Below are 15,788 nucleotides of genomic sequence, written 5' to 3'. Positions count from 1 at the left end.
AAACAATTAACAGATTAAAAGATGCATTGTATTACGCCCCTTTATTTTTATATCATTAATATCTACCTTGTTTGAAACAAAACGTATACGCCGTTTCAAGGGTGTTTTAGGCAGGATATGATATGATAGAGTTTTGTATTTAATGGATGCACCTGTCTGTTTCTAGACTGGGACGACGCTTTGGTTTCTATCTGAGACGTCGTTAGGCGCTGACACGTGGGGTCCGTGCGCTAATTCTGTTTGATAGTTTCGTGAATCCCAATTGGTATCTTGAAAATTCAGAATATAAAAACCATGACCGATATCATATTGAAACGCCGAAAATTCCCGCGCCTATGGACCCGATCCCCGAATCTTTTAAACACCTAGCGACACCTCTGGTTTCTATACTTCGGTTTCACGTTTCTTGATAGGATATTTAAACTTCTATACTGAGACCTTCTTCAAGGCGAAACGTTTACTAGGCTAGCACACTGAAAAATTTCTCAATGTCAAAGCCGACACGCCGTACCAATTTAGAAAGAAGCAGAATCCGTCAATTAAAGTCAAAACTGTATCTTATAATGTCTGTGTTTTTATGCTCAGTTTTCACTTAAGTTGGCTTTGAAGATACAGTCATATTTTTGTTAATAAATTTGTTAAATATTCATAACGGTGAGATTGTTCGTTCACTACACTCTTGTGTTTCTCCTGAAGGATATACGCAAGTGTTGTTTTTTATATTACAACCATCATAGATAAATCGTGTAGTAGTTTGCGAGCTGTGGATTATTGTGAAAAAAGATGAAAAATTAAAAATTATAATAATCAGGTCTTGTTCATGTTAACATGGGTCTTATATTGCTATCAAAATCCTAATGCTATCAGCCACCATGAAAAATAATAAATTTGTTATTATTATACAAACTCTGAACAATGGAAAACCAATATAGCTGAGAGAGATATTTTGATTTTTTTTTTTTTTAAATTACTCTTCTTCGGAATTGGGAATTGTAAAAAAAATCGACTTCATTGTTATTTTAAAATTCAATCGTGGTTGTGAACCTAATTTTATTCTTCAATAAGTCTAAACGTTATATAACACGAGTTTCTTACTTTTGTAGACTAGTCCACTCAGACTCATTGTTATGATCATGCTACACTCACGCTCCTCTTTCAACTTAACTTCATCAACTTTATTTAGATTGTGTTTATTTTTCAGGAATATACTTTTACATAAAATAACAAATTTCTGTTCATTATTGGTAATCAATAACATACATTTAGAAATAGGGTTTGTCTTGATCCCCGACAGGCATGCCGAAATATGCCTTGTAGGCTTAACACATTTTAGCATATGTACATACAAAGTACTTTTTCGCTCTTGTCTTGATAAATTGGCTACATACATAGCAGAATACGTCTGAAGAATACTTGCAACTTTTTGATGCCATCTCTAATAACATCAGATAGGTCTATGTGTTCATATATTTAGGCAGAACTAAAAAACTAAACTAAAGTGGTGAGTGGTGAGCCCTTGTATATATATATATATGTTACTATGGAAAGTTCTAGAAAATTCTAAAAGGTTTTCTTGTAAGTTCTACAACATTCTAGAAAATTCTTGTAAGTTCGAGAAAATCCTTTATCAGCTACTCAGCACTGAATCTATCTGGAATGTTCTGAAAAATGGGTAAATTTGAAAATTTCATTACCCCGGTAACAAAAGCAAAGTTTGAAGAGAAAAATAGGTCTTTTCCATTTACTTTAAGCATAATCAATTGGGAAATAACACTTTCTGCTCAGAAACAAGAAAAAGTAAAATTTTGTTACATAGTGTTGTAAAGCATTTGTGTTTCACATACTCGCTGCGACCCTAGTGGCTCAGCGGTATGTCTGCGGACTTACAACGCTAAAATCCGGGTTTCGATACCCGTGGTGGGTAGCGTACAGCTTTCCCATTGTGTAGCTTTGTGCTTAATTCAAAACAACAACATACTCGCTGAATTTAGAAAGATGGTCACTTTCTACTCATTCTAGTCATTTTTAACGTCTTAGAGAGCGTACTGTAATCCCTTAATTCGAACCATTCTTCGGTTAGTATTAAGACTGGCCGCTTTATCACACTCTCTCAACTTTACCAGTGTTTATTTACACATAAATTCATAACACATATTTTCCATTTTAATTAATACGATCAACAATGTTAAACTTTCTAGTCTCAATGTTACCCCTAATATTTTGGAATATCGCCACACTCTTGGTTTTAGATTTTTCTCGCCACTCACAGTCCTTTGTCGAGCACTTATAATGTCTCAGTCTTAGCATATATCACATAACAGTTCAAAGTCTTTGTATAATTCTTTTATAAACTTCATAGTCTTGTATATGTACATACATATATCACCGCAACGTTTCAAAAATTTTCAGTTTTATATATATATATATATATATATATACACACACATAATTAACCAGAAAACACTTCCCGTCTCCTGTGTTACACCCCTACTATTTAAGGTGCTAACTAGTAAGTTTACTCTTTCATTCATTTGCATAAACAAACTTTTACAGATAATACCAGTTTTAATCCCAGTTGGATGGGTCGTAAGTTTCATATCTATAGACTATGTGCGTATTAATTTTAATCCGAGTAAAGACCTTGACTGATCTTAATACCTCAAGTTGGTCTATAATGTATTGTAAAATTAACAGACTCCATCATAACAGTTTTCTGTTTTTATTCATCGCTCTGTGCAACCAAATTAAATGGTTATAGTCAATTTCAAATAACAGATGCTTTACCTGTGAGAAAAAGTCTAAATTTGTCAAGACTCCACATGATTGCTAAACTCACTAGTGATATTTGGCTTAAATATGTCAATGGATGTTCCACTTTATCCTCATCTCATGTATTGGTAGCATCAATTGCCCAAAGGTGATTAATGTTTCCTTATAGCTGTGTATATTTGCTTTTTTGCACCGTTCATCTTTTAATTTCCTAAACGTCTTTCCATTTGTTTCATTTCATACAACACGTTTGGGTCTTGATTTACAGGTTTATGCTGTGAGTGAGGCAGTGATTTCTGTAAACCTGGGACTAAACTTCCTTTAAAACCATAAAACGCCAAGAAAAGAGCTAACGAATTGTTTCGTCGTAGGTTTCTATCAACATATAATAGTTTTTTACTTTTGTCTCTACTGAGGCAATAAATCATTTTCTCATCATGTTGCCTAGATACTATATCCAGACGAACCCAAGCTTGTATTTACCTGATTTTGCTGTTTATCCCGCTTTACTAAACCTGTTTTGTACTTCCTTCAACATTTTTACGTGTCCATCACTTTCATTCGTGTGTATACCAATTTCACCTATGTAGCTATGCTTGTCTCCCATAAGACCCATAAAACGTTATACATTAACCTCTGAAATGTTGATGAAGCATTGTTTTTGCTTTCATGGGTAATATAGTAAACTCAAATAATCCATAAGGGGTTGAAAAAATTGTTTTCTCTTTACCCTTTTCCTCTAAATCAACTTAGAACCAACCTTTCAGTAAGTGAATTATACTAATTAACTGTGTCTGACTAGCTTTGTTCATCATATTCTACATGTGAGGTAACGGATGAAAATTGGTGATAGTAGGCTCAGCATGGCCAGGTGGTTAAGGCACTCGACTCGTAATCTGAAGGTCGCGGGTTCGAATCCCCGTCACACCAAACATGCTCGCCCTTTCACCGGTGAGGGCGTTATAATGTGACGCTCAATCCCACTATTCGTTGGTAAAAGAGTAACCCAAGAGTTGACAGTGGGTGATGATGACTAGCTGCCTTCCTTCTAGTCTTACACTGCTAAATTAGGGACGAATAGCGCAGATATCCCTTGTGTAGCTTTGCGCAAAATTAAAAAAACAAACAAATAAATATCGGTGCTAGAACTTCATTCAACCTTGTCAGCTCAATGCATAACGTCACACAATTAGTTTTAAGCACTAACGCTAGAGCCAGAGCATGTAAGGTTAAAGGATTACATTATTTTTCTGCTTTTAACAATTTATTTCTCTAATTTTTATAAGTATGTTCCTTTTGGGTTTATTTGTCGGAACGTTAGAGGATACTTTTATAGCGTGCTTGATTAATCACTACTTATCATTAAATACACTTCCATAATATTTCACAATTTCACACACTCTCTCCTCTTGCTCAGCAATTAATCCCTCAAACTTTTTTAATGCCCTGTCTGCTCATAAGGATCTCAGACATTTTTGTTTTCACTCTCTTTACTACTAGTCTATAAACAATTTATCACACATGTTTCAGGTGAAACTTTAATATACCACGTCTTAAGTATATTTACGTCATACGTTTGTCCCATTACTCTCCAACTTCTACGCCTACTTCACCTTAAGCTCCCGTTCCATATCATTCATGTAATAGCTAACCTTTTATTTACCCATATTCAATATATAACGTCAAACCATCAGTCACAGGTACTGACACTGTAGCTAAATCTGATAACAATACTTCAGGAAACCTGGCTTGTGAAAATATCACTATCATCTCTCGTGATTTTTTTCTCTGCTTCCATAGAATCTACCACTTATCTAGTGGCAAGATCAGCCACTGTCAAAGTATATATACATATATTCCCTTGTTCTGGTCCAATAATATCAGCACTAACGGGTATAGTTATACTCCTGTACTCTCGCTGTCTTGACAAAAACGTAAGAAGATACATATACATCGCTTTCACAAATGGGTGCTTCTTTAACCTATCAGTAGAATCATTCTGCATTCCACTCATCATTTCTAGCTGTATCTGAGCAAGTTGTAAATCATTAACATGACAACCCGATAAGATTAGCTCAATATTAGAAACATCACGTGCTGTGACTCTCATTTCAATTAAAACTTCACAAACTTTATCTTTGTTCCAATTGCTACTACTTGTTATACCCGAAGTTGTTTATCAGGTGACTGTTTGTAAGTAATTCCCAATTCTTCTCTATGCAAAAAAAATAATTCTCTGTTCTTAAACAATGATCTACCATCAAAACCAAAACAGTTAATATTAAAACGAAAAAAAGCAGAAGCTTACTCTCTATCCCGACTTCACAACTTCATCCAGGTGACTTTCGTCATTGGGTTTTGTTAATGTTGTTCCAACTTTTAATGATCTTATAAATCCATTTCTCATACTACTTTATAACGTTATTGATATACTCACATTTCACTTTTTCTTCTTATCCATGAACTTTATTTAGGTTGTACGTATTCGTATCAAATATTGATTCATACCAATGTAAGAATAAGAAACTGCTCATTATTAGTGGTAATTAATAACACAGTTGTAGAAACACATTTTGTTCCTTACTGGTAGCATACAACATTCTTCCTTTGTCCTCTTTCACGTCTTCTTCTTTCTTTGGTTGAACTCCTATCTCTTACAATCCTTTTTCAAATCCACATCTAACCGTTCACTTTATTATTAATATTGCACCTGTTTTTCGTATATCAGATTTTCACGTTTCATAATCATGGGGTATTTTGTAACTTTCATAGTAGATGAGCTTAGAAAGCAGCCATTTCCCGCTCACCCCATTATTTTTAATGACTTAGAGTACCGAATCTTCTAATTAGTCAAAGACTACCCACACTCTCTACCTTCACCGAAGATACCAATGTTGCCTTACATCTAACTTCACAACACTCATATCGCAGGTTAAATTCAGAGTTTAGCCTTTTTTTCTGGCTCGGCATGGCCAGGTGGGTTAAGTTGCATTCTGAGAGTAGCGGGGTTCGAATCCCCGTCGCACCAAACATGCTCGCCCTTTCAGCCGTGGAGGCGTTATAATGTGACGGTCAATCCCATTATTAATTGGTAAAAGAGTAGCTCAAGAGTTGGCGGTGAGCGGTGATGACTAGCTACCTTCCCTCTAACCTTACATTGCTAAATTAGCGACGGCTAGCGCAGACAGCTCTTGTGCAGCTTTACGCGAAATTCAAAAAACAAACAAACAAAAAACAAAGCATTTTTCCTTGCATACATAAGATCTTACTTGAGACGAGACATCACGTTGTGACTTACGCACGTGTTTCGATCGCCCCACGCTAGTACAGCGGTATGTCTCCGGATTTACAACGCTAAAATCAGGGGTTCGATTCCCCTCGGTGGGCTGAGCAGATAACCCTTTGTGGCTTTGCTATATGAAAAACAAACACACGTGTTTCGATCTTGTATAGATATTTTACTTGATTCCTTGTTTCGCACAAAACATCTAGGTTTCAGTTTTAAGCCAACACAAATTTCTCTGACACATATAAAGTTGTTTATTGTTCTTTGATATTATTTCTGTAGTGCCAACAAATTATTCTGACTACCAGGAAGTAAAATACATTGAGGATCTACTTATTTCTGCTAATATAGTTAATGTCTTATTTGCACACCAGTTTTCAAGTGTTATATATTTTAAGATATGTTTGGGGCTTCCTACTTCTCTAGTAGAAATAAATATATAACTTTTTACATTAATTAACAGATTATATTGTGGGCATACAAACTGGATGGCTTGAACTCTCATTCATGTCCTTCAATAAAGTTTAATCTTCAAACTACCGACTTCCTTATATACCTTTCATTACCATTGCAGTTTACATTTTGCATAATATTGAGTAATTCTGTTTTTTTAATGTGTTACATCACTCCGTATAAGTCCTACAAGCAATAAGTTAGTTTAATTGTTATTATTTAAATCTATCAGTTCGCTTTGGAAGATACAAATATATAAAACGAAGACTCCCGAATAAACGTAACAAAGACACAACACACGAGCCAGAGCTTCATAAAACTAATATTTATCTTATGGGAAAATGTCTCTTAAAAATATCTTAATACATTCACACAGATTATGGTTACTGTAACCAAATAATTTTATTTAATATGGAAAAAATCCCTAGTAGCTCTTACTAGGTTCGCATCTGTTAGTTTATGATATTGTAATAAAACATTAGCCTAGAACTTTTTTCTGCTGTCGCTAATATATTTGTGTTATTTAATCATATTTTCCCAGAATCTTGCCCATTGAACAACGCTTCAACCGGCAACCAATTCTGAAACACAAGTTTGCCACTTTATACATCTGTATTGAATACTACCTAAGTTAATTGAGTGATATTTTATTATAATATACATTGGTAAAAAAAATATATTGTTGTTGTTTGTTATTAAGCACAAAGATACACAAAGGATTATCTATGATCTGCCTACAATAGGTGTCGAAACCCAGTTTCAAGCAATATAAGTCCACAGACATATCGCTCCGCCACTAGCGAGTAAAACGTATGTATTGCATTATGTAATTTCTTTTTCACTTGTTTTTGGAGTTATCATCTGTTTTGAGGATCTAATGCATGTAGGTATAAATTTGTTCCATAAATGATGCAGTGCTGTCTAAGTATTACATCAGCAGCTTTATAGGCTGCCTGAGTTTTGAATTAGTCAATTTCTCGGCTATAAATAGAGGTTCTTACTTCAGTTTAGAAGCCTATCTGCTACAACGTGCATTCAATGTTACTATGGCCAAGGGTTGCGAATTAACTCCACAGAAATTAGCAGTCGTTGTTTCTTTGAGCAAACAGGGTCTTCCGACAAGGCAGGTTGCTAGAAGAATTAAATTTGCTCGGTATACTGTGAGCCACTGGGTAGAGAGACTGTCTGTGTATGAAATTATAAGGGAAGGGAAGGAAGAAAGTTTCCACAGCAGCTGATGATCATGTTCTGAAATATATGCTCCTGTCATTCACAAATCTCAAAACAAAAGGAAAATTTCATGGGTCACTGCCACTATAGGTACTGTCCAGTCTTTCCTGTGTTCAATGAGTTTCCCAGCAAAAAGGCCGAGAAATAAACCCTTCATCAGTAAGAGAATCCGAAAAATGAAGCTCAGACTAAAAAGTGAACTGGATTAAAACAATGTGCAGTAAAATTATCTTCTTAACCCAAACAGAACTGATAGGAAGTATTTTGTACGACGTCAATGCGGAGAATAGCTTCATCTAGCGAGTTTAAATACGTGTGTGTGTGTATTTTCTTACAGCAAAGCCACATCGGGCTATCTGCTGAGTTTAAATACAGTTGTGAAACATCTGCAGGGTCAATTACTAGGGTGATACATCTCTAGCTAGTGTTTAGTACGTCTGCATATTGTGAAAGACGCTGTCAATGCTGCAAGTACATCCAGATTCTCGAGTACCAGTTAAAACTAACAATTAAGTTCACTTCACTGGGGCTGACAATACCTATTCCAAAATATCTCTGTACTATACCATAGGGTTAGAAAGGTTGGTAATATTCTTGCACTCTATGCAGTAGACGTGAAATAAATAGGACATTTCACTACTTTCATTGAAAACAACATTTTGTATTTGCCTTTATTGTTTCAAATCAAGGACTATCTTCGAAGGGAAGAGATAAAGATACTATACTGGTCAGTCAACAACCCAGATATTAATCCATCAAAACTGCTTGAAGGTAATGAGTAACGAAATCCAAAAGAATGAACACTTTGGAACTCCGTAAAGTCCTAATTCGTGTGTGACATCATGTACTCACCCCGTCTATATTTTTCTCCCGTACACTTTATGTCACTGCGATGTCAAGCAGGTATGAAAAACAAAGGGAATACAACCATATGTCAGAATAAGAAACATATTTTGTGACCTATCTTTGTCAATTGCATTAATCATGTCATCTTTAAATCTAGGTTTTCTTACTCAGACAGTTTTTGTACTTTCAAGCATTTGTTGATCATTTGCTGTAATACATATGCCACGACTGTTTTATTAATAAAGAGATGCGTAATACGTTTGGATGACTGAAATGAGAGTCAGTTTACACAACACAGTGTTCTAAACCGTGTTACACTAATTCTGCCACATCTATGTCTCCCGCTGAGATAACGGTAAGTCTCCGGATTTATAACGCTAAAAATCATCTGATTCTATTTCCTTCGGTAGACACAGCAGATAGCCTGAAATGGCTTTCCTAAAAGCTTGTTGGTTTGTTTTGGAATTTCGCACAAAGCTTCTCGAGGGCTATCTATGCTAGCCGTCCCTAATTTAGCAGTTTAAGACTAGAGGGAAGGCAGCTAGTCATCACCACCCACCAACAACTCTTGGGCTACTCTTTTACCAACGAATAGTGGGATTTACCGTCACATTATAACGTCCCCACGGCTGAAAGGGCGAGCATGTTTGGCGCGACGGGGATGCGAACCCGCGACCCTCAGATTAGGAGTCGCACGCCTTAACACGCTTGGCCATGCCGGGCCTTTCCTAAAAGAAAAAAAAAAACACGCATACACACATTTTCACATTGCACAGTCTCGTAAAAAATTATAGGAACCAAGAAAAGTGTGGAAAAATTAGGTGATGCAACAATGTTTTCTACACCGTAAAGATCTACGGCTGATAAAAAATGGATAAAATAACGTTTTCATTAATTTTAATGAAATAGTAACTGATACCATTATTCACACCTATAAAGTGGTAGTTACATGAAAATAGAATTTTTATACAATTTATTTTTTTTTCTAATTGGTCCGGCATATCCAGGTGGGTTAAGGTGTTCGACTCGTAATGTGATGGTAGCGGGTTTGAATCCCCCTCGCACCAAAACATGTTTTCCCTTTCAGCTTTGAGGGCGTTATAATGTGACGGTCAGTTCGACTATTTGTTGATAAAAGAGTAGCCTTCCCTCTACTCTTACAGTGCTAAATTCGGAATGGCGAGCGCAGACAGCCCTTGTGCAGCTTTGTGCGAAATAATAAAAAAAAACTATCCTAATTTATATTCCTTATTATTTTTTAAAAAAAGTTCTTCCACATGTGAGACTGACAAACAGAGGTTAAAATTGGAAGATGGTGTATCCTTCCTCACTTTAATGTGGAGACTTCTTCAGTAGTCACCTCCAAACTCAGGACACTTTTTTTATATCGCAAATTATAGCCTCTACCTTGGGAATTCTTTTACTTTATCCAGCGTCATTAATTTCATTTCTCATTTGGGCCTGTTTTGTTGCTGTATACACATATCTATGTATATTTACATGTATGTATTTCTGAGTTTAAATATTATCACTACCTACTATGACTGTTACAATAATATAAAACACATATAAATAATTTGTGCATATAATTTATGTACCATCATGATTTTTGTAGGCCTCATGTTGACTTTGAGAACAACTTAAAGGCATAATTTCCGATGTAAGTTTTGTGCAACGGAAGCAGTGTTACCTGTTTAATAACCATAAAAACATTCTGTTTTTCTTTCGTGCATGCATTATATAGAATTATAATAAACTTATTCTAAAACATGAAGAGGAGGAAAACGCGAACCTACTGTGTCCAACGTATCCGTTTCCTTTCTGCAAGTATTATTGTGACATGAGGGAGGCTTCTAGTTCTCAAAGTAGATGTCGGCTAGGTAATATATGAAATGAGAACGTTCCATGTTATTTAATAAACGAGAGATTTGTTGTATATACGAAAATAGCTGTTTTCTCTAGAATATACTCTTTGAATCTGTTTACTCGAATCTAGCACGCAGGTCATATTGACCTTCCAGTTGCCCAAGCTCTAACTGAACATCTGTGTACTCTTGTTATACATTCTTTCGTGATGTGAAGGCATAAATGTGAGTGTGCATAAATATAAACTACATCATACATGCCAATAAAAGAAGCACATGACATGGAAAGGAACAAAAAAAAGAGAAAACTTATTTTAAACGGTTAAGATGCAAAAGAAAGTCAGTTTGATATTGGTACTAAAGACAGAATTCTTCCTCTTAAATTAATTTGCCTGACTGTTAAATTTAAGGGCAGAAAAAAAAATTATGGTTTGGTTTTTAATTTTTTATTGCCAATTAATATTCAAGAAATAAATACACGATAACACAGGGCAGCGAAATAAATGTTTTGTTTTCAATTTATCAATAAGCACAAATTTACAAGATGGAATATTTGTGTTGTGCCCGCCGCAAATATCTGAACCAAATTTTTAGGATTAGCCTTCATACTTAAGCGCTGAGCAACCGAGGAGCGCCATCTAAACGTACTCAATTTTTATACTTTAGAGACTGGACAAAATTATGTGTTCAAAATTTTATTCTAATACTAGAAAAAATAAATAAGCAATTAACAAAGTGTTTGGATATATATTTCGAAAATTTCTAACTTACAACTTGCCAAAAATTAAAGAAAGTGAAATTTATTGTAAAAGTGTATCTCAAGACAGCTTGTATGGGTATTAACTATTTTACGAAAATAAAGTAAAGAACAACGTTTTAACCGTCTTAGGTCGAAATGTTGTTCTGTACTTTATTTTAGTTAAAGTGCTAATAACCATACCAGCTGTCTTGAGATACATTTTTACTTCAATTAAATTTCTCGTTATGATGAAATTTGTTGTATTTTAAAGAATATGAAAAAACATAAACAGTCTTCACATGTCAAGCTTTTTAGTTTTGAAAAGTCAGGGCTCGGAAATTTTGAACACACTAAATTTTCATAATGTTATATATATATATATACTCAAGGCCAATATTCCCCCGCTAGTACAGCGGTATGTCTTCGGATTTACAACGCTAAAATGAGGGGTTCGATTCCCCTCGGTGGGCTCAGCAGATAGCCCAATGTGGCTTTGCTGTAAGAAAACACACACTCAAGGCCAGATTAATAGTTTTATTGATCCTAGGTTTATCAGCTTACAGAGACCCCTCGCGACAGAACCTCTACGTGCAATACATTTATAGTCATAGCTTGAGGCCCTGGCCTTCAGCCGAGAAGTCCATGCCTTAATCCGGGAGTGCATATACTAATAGCTTGTATTTCAACTAACTCAGTTTTACAACGTCGCTTCATATCCTGTATGAATATACATGTATATATTAAAAGGATTATTACTCAATTCTTCCACAAAAGTACTTATTAGATGATGTAACATGTCACCTACCTAAGATAGACGTAAAATTTGTCTCCAGAGCTGGTCTTAGTTGTGCTGTGTGGTCAACATACAGATAAAGTATTGGCTAGTTTACTTTCAGTAGTTTCTGTTCAAAATAAAAACTGACAATATGTGAAGGTGAGGGCTATTTTCCATAAGAGTGAAATTATTTCCAAATGTACCAGAAAATGGCATGCAAGTTGTTGCCAAAACGTTCAGAGTAATCTTCTTAATCATACATAAATCAATAAATTCATTGAAATAGATGCATATGCAGAATATTATAGAACGACCTTAAACCTTCTGTATTAATCTATTCTTAGATTTGGTATAGTAATCCTTAAGTTTTAACTAGACTCTTCCGTTGGCTGTAACAGCTTATGGAAATAGACTGCACAGTGCTATGCATACCGCACAGTAGTTAGATTTTGACATTTTCCTAGAGGAATACACTCTGATAAAACAATGTTCCTCATATTTTTAAAATGAGATGCTCGGAAAGGTCTATGCAATTGAGACTATATTCTTAAACAGGAAAGCATTGAATAGTCCAGTCAATAATTTCTGAGATGGTGAACATGCTAGTGTTTGCGTCACCCACCAGTTACGTCAATGAGCTGGGAAACATCTTATGGAAGAAAAACGAAACGTATTAGAAATCCATTAACAGGAGGTATAAATCAACACTAAAGAAATGTCGACTACGACCCTTACATTATAAGAAAATGGCTTTAATCATCGGGAGTGATAAACTGTGGTTTTGTTGTCCCATACGTCCCAGCACACTCTACCCTATGACTCCAAGATTCATTTTGTCTTGCCCCGAGGACAAATTTTCACTTGTGAATGAAAAAAAAAAACTTATTTGAAATTTTATATCAGAATTTATTATTTGTAAATAGTAATATAATATTCACTTACTTTTGCTATTTTTTAAATTCAATTAACCTTTAAGAGAAATTTAACAAAATAGAAAATCCAAAATATGTTTTATACTCTAAATAAGCACCCTCTAAGTCTAAAACAATTTTTAAAATGTCCTTGCATTTTAGCGCTTGTCCTGCTACCAATAATCACTATTTCAAACATTTTCTTATATTTCTTTACAAAACAGCTTCTGAATGTATTCAACCCAGTTATAAAATTTGATCCAATCCTTATAGCTTTTAATTTCCCATCCTCCTTTTCCGTTGAAAATTTGTTCGAGTATAAACCGAGAGTGCCGAGACAAGTCGAGCTACTCGAAGTTAGTCTTTTCCTTACGGCATACTGAACAAGGTATCTAAATACATCACAGCTAATAATTATATTAATTAACGGCCTCTATGTTCTCCACAAGATGGTTTCCGTAATCAACAGTTTACTTTTTAATTTAATTTCATTGTTATTATAACAGAGTATAAATATTTTTATATGCCAACCTTTATAATCATTATTTTTTTTCAAATAATTTATTATTAATTTAACATTGTTCATAAAATAATTACTACTGTTAAAAGTATTTATACTTGAGAAATACTTCCTTTGTTTGAAGTTAAGCACAAAACTGCACAAAGGGCCATCTGTGCTCTACCCACCACGGGTATCGAAACCCGGTTTCTAAGATTATAAATCCGCAGGAATACCGCTGTGCTATTGGGAGTGGGCTTTCAGCATAATAGACTAAACAACGCTGTTAGAGATGATTACACCATGGATGGGAAAATTAAACTCCTTCATTTTTATTAAAAATAGTCAACAGTACTCTATCTTCTATAAAATTAATGTATTAATTTTTAAAATGCACATAAATATAACAACTATGACTTCTTTGTGTTATACGTTCTTTGGGTATATTACATTCGGATCAATATTCAAATTGTTAATAGTGATTAAATCATCTATATAACAAGAAGTACAGGTATATAAATCAGAATTTGACACCTGTTTCAAAATCGAATTTTCACTGAAGGACAGATACATCTTAGCTATGTCTGAAGAAAAAATAGCACCAATCGGAATATTTACCATTTGCTTGTACACTTCTTTACTGAACGTAATGTAAATATTACAGTTACAAATATTAAAGTATATTTTTTATTGATGTTTAGTAAATTAAACAAATATTCAAAAGAAAATGATGAGGATGGATAATTCAAGTACTGTTAAGGTAATTATTAAACAAAAGGTTGGAGATTTGGAGTATTGCATAACTACAGAGTAGTATATTTCTACTATGAAAATATTTTCGTTTTGTTTTTTCTACATCTCATAAAACAGTGTAAAAGTGGGAGTTTGACATTGTACAAATTTGCGACGATTTATTTCTACTTTCATATTGTATCTAAATATCAATGGTAATTACCTTCCCACAACTGACCGTAGATAACGAAAGATAGTTAGAGTTGAGACGTTGCGAATCAAGCACTCTACTTTTAACCCTTAAATGATTTTCTTTAGCTGATGGCTAGTTTGACATCGGCGCCCGGATCTTGTCTGATAGATGGAATATCTCCAACGTGTGAGGGTACTATATGGCAGCAAACATTACCTGTTGGGGTTGTAATGATGACAATAAGTACTGATAAATAAATTTTTTAAAAAAGAGTGTAGTCTCTTTGGGATGTTTAGGATTTATTTAATTTCATTATTATTATTTTATAGTGCCGATTAAAAATTGGGTATTTACAGTTATTGTATTTAATAGCTTTAGAATTATTTATTTATATATATACGTACATATATATAATATATATATACATGCAGTACTGTGCAAAAGTGTTAACGCAAGATAATTTTTTATTATTCTTTTTATTTTATGGGATTATTTCTTCCATGTCATAACAAGATGTATTACTAAATGTAAACACTTTTAGCATATACCAGTACCGTATGTTAGCTTCTATCTGTATAGTTAAAACGCTACATTAGGTACCATGACAGTTATTTCAAATCCTAAATTTTATTAGTATGTTCATTCAAGCAGAACCTTTATGGCATGTACTTGGTACAAGTATATGGGAATTCTAAAGAATTATAAGTATTCTAACCCTGAGTAATTCAGTTGTCAACAGGGATCAATGAAGCATTACTATAGTGTTAAAATTTACATTCTGTAATGTCATGTAAGAATTAACTCCATGAACTGGAAATAAAGACACGGTATTCTCTTTTCCTGTACTGTATGTAGTGAGTTTCATGTATATCTTCATGGAAAAATTCACTTTAAAATCGTTTTTATTTTATTTTTATGAACCCATTTCGATATAAAAAAGTTATTTTAGTTAAGAACTTTTTTCTTTTGTACGATTACGAGCCCTTCTACGCCAGGTAATTATAGCGCTTGACTCGCAATCTGAGGGACGCAAATTCGAATCTCCGTCACACCAAACATGTTCTTCCTTTCAGCCGTGGGGAATTATAATTATATAGTTGATCCCACTATTCGTTGGTTAAAAAGTAGCCCAAGAGTTGGCGGTGGGTGTTAATGACTAGTTGCTTTTCCTTTAGTCTTACATTGCTAAATTAAGGACGGTTACCGCAGATAGCTCTCGTATAGCTTCACGCGAAATTCTAAAGCCAAACTTTTGTACGAGTACGGTATTTGACTTTGGTATTTACATCTTTAACTAGGGATGTCCTCTGCTAATTTTATCCCATGCCAATCCTCCCTATTTTGTTTTCTGAACTAGTTCTCCCAACATTTCCTGTAAGTCTGCCATTAGAACTTGATATTTTAGACACATTTCGCTTTTTTTTATGAGATTTGTCGTTAAAATCATATAAAGAGAAATATATAGTATAAAGCAGGCGGACAAGCTTATG

This window comes from Tachypleus tridentatus, chromosome 3 (assembly GCF_004210375.1).
Source record: "Tachypleus tridentatus isolate NWPU-2018 chromosome 3, ASM421037v1, whole genome shotgun sequence".
Taxonomy (NCBI): domain Eukaryota; kingdom Metazoa; phylum Arthropoda; class Merostomata; order Xiphosura; family Limulidae; genus Tachypleus; species Tachypleus tridentatus.
Note: the sequence above shows the minus strand (reverse complement) of the source record.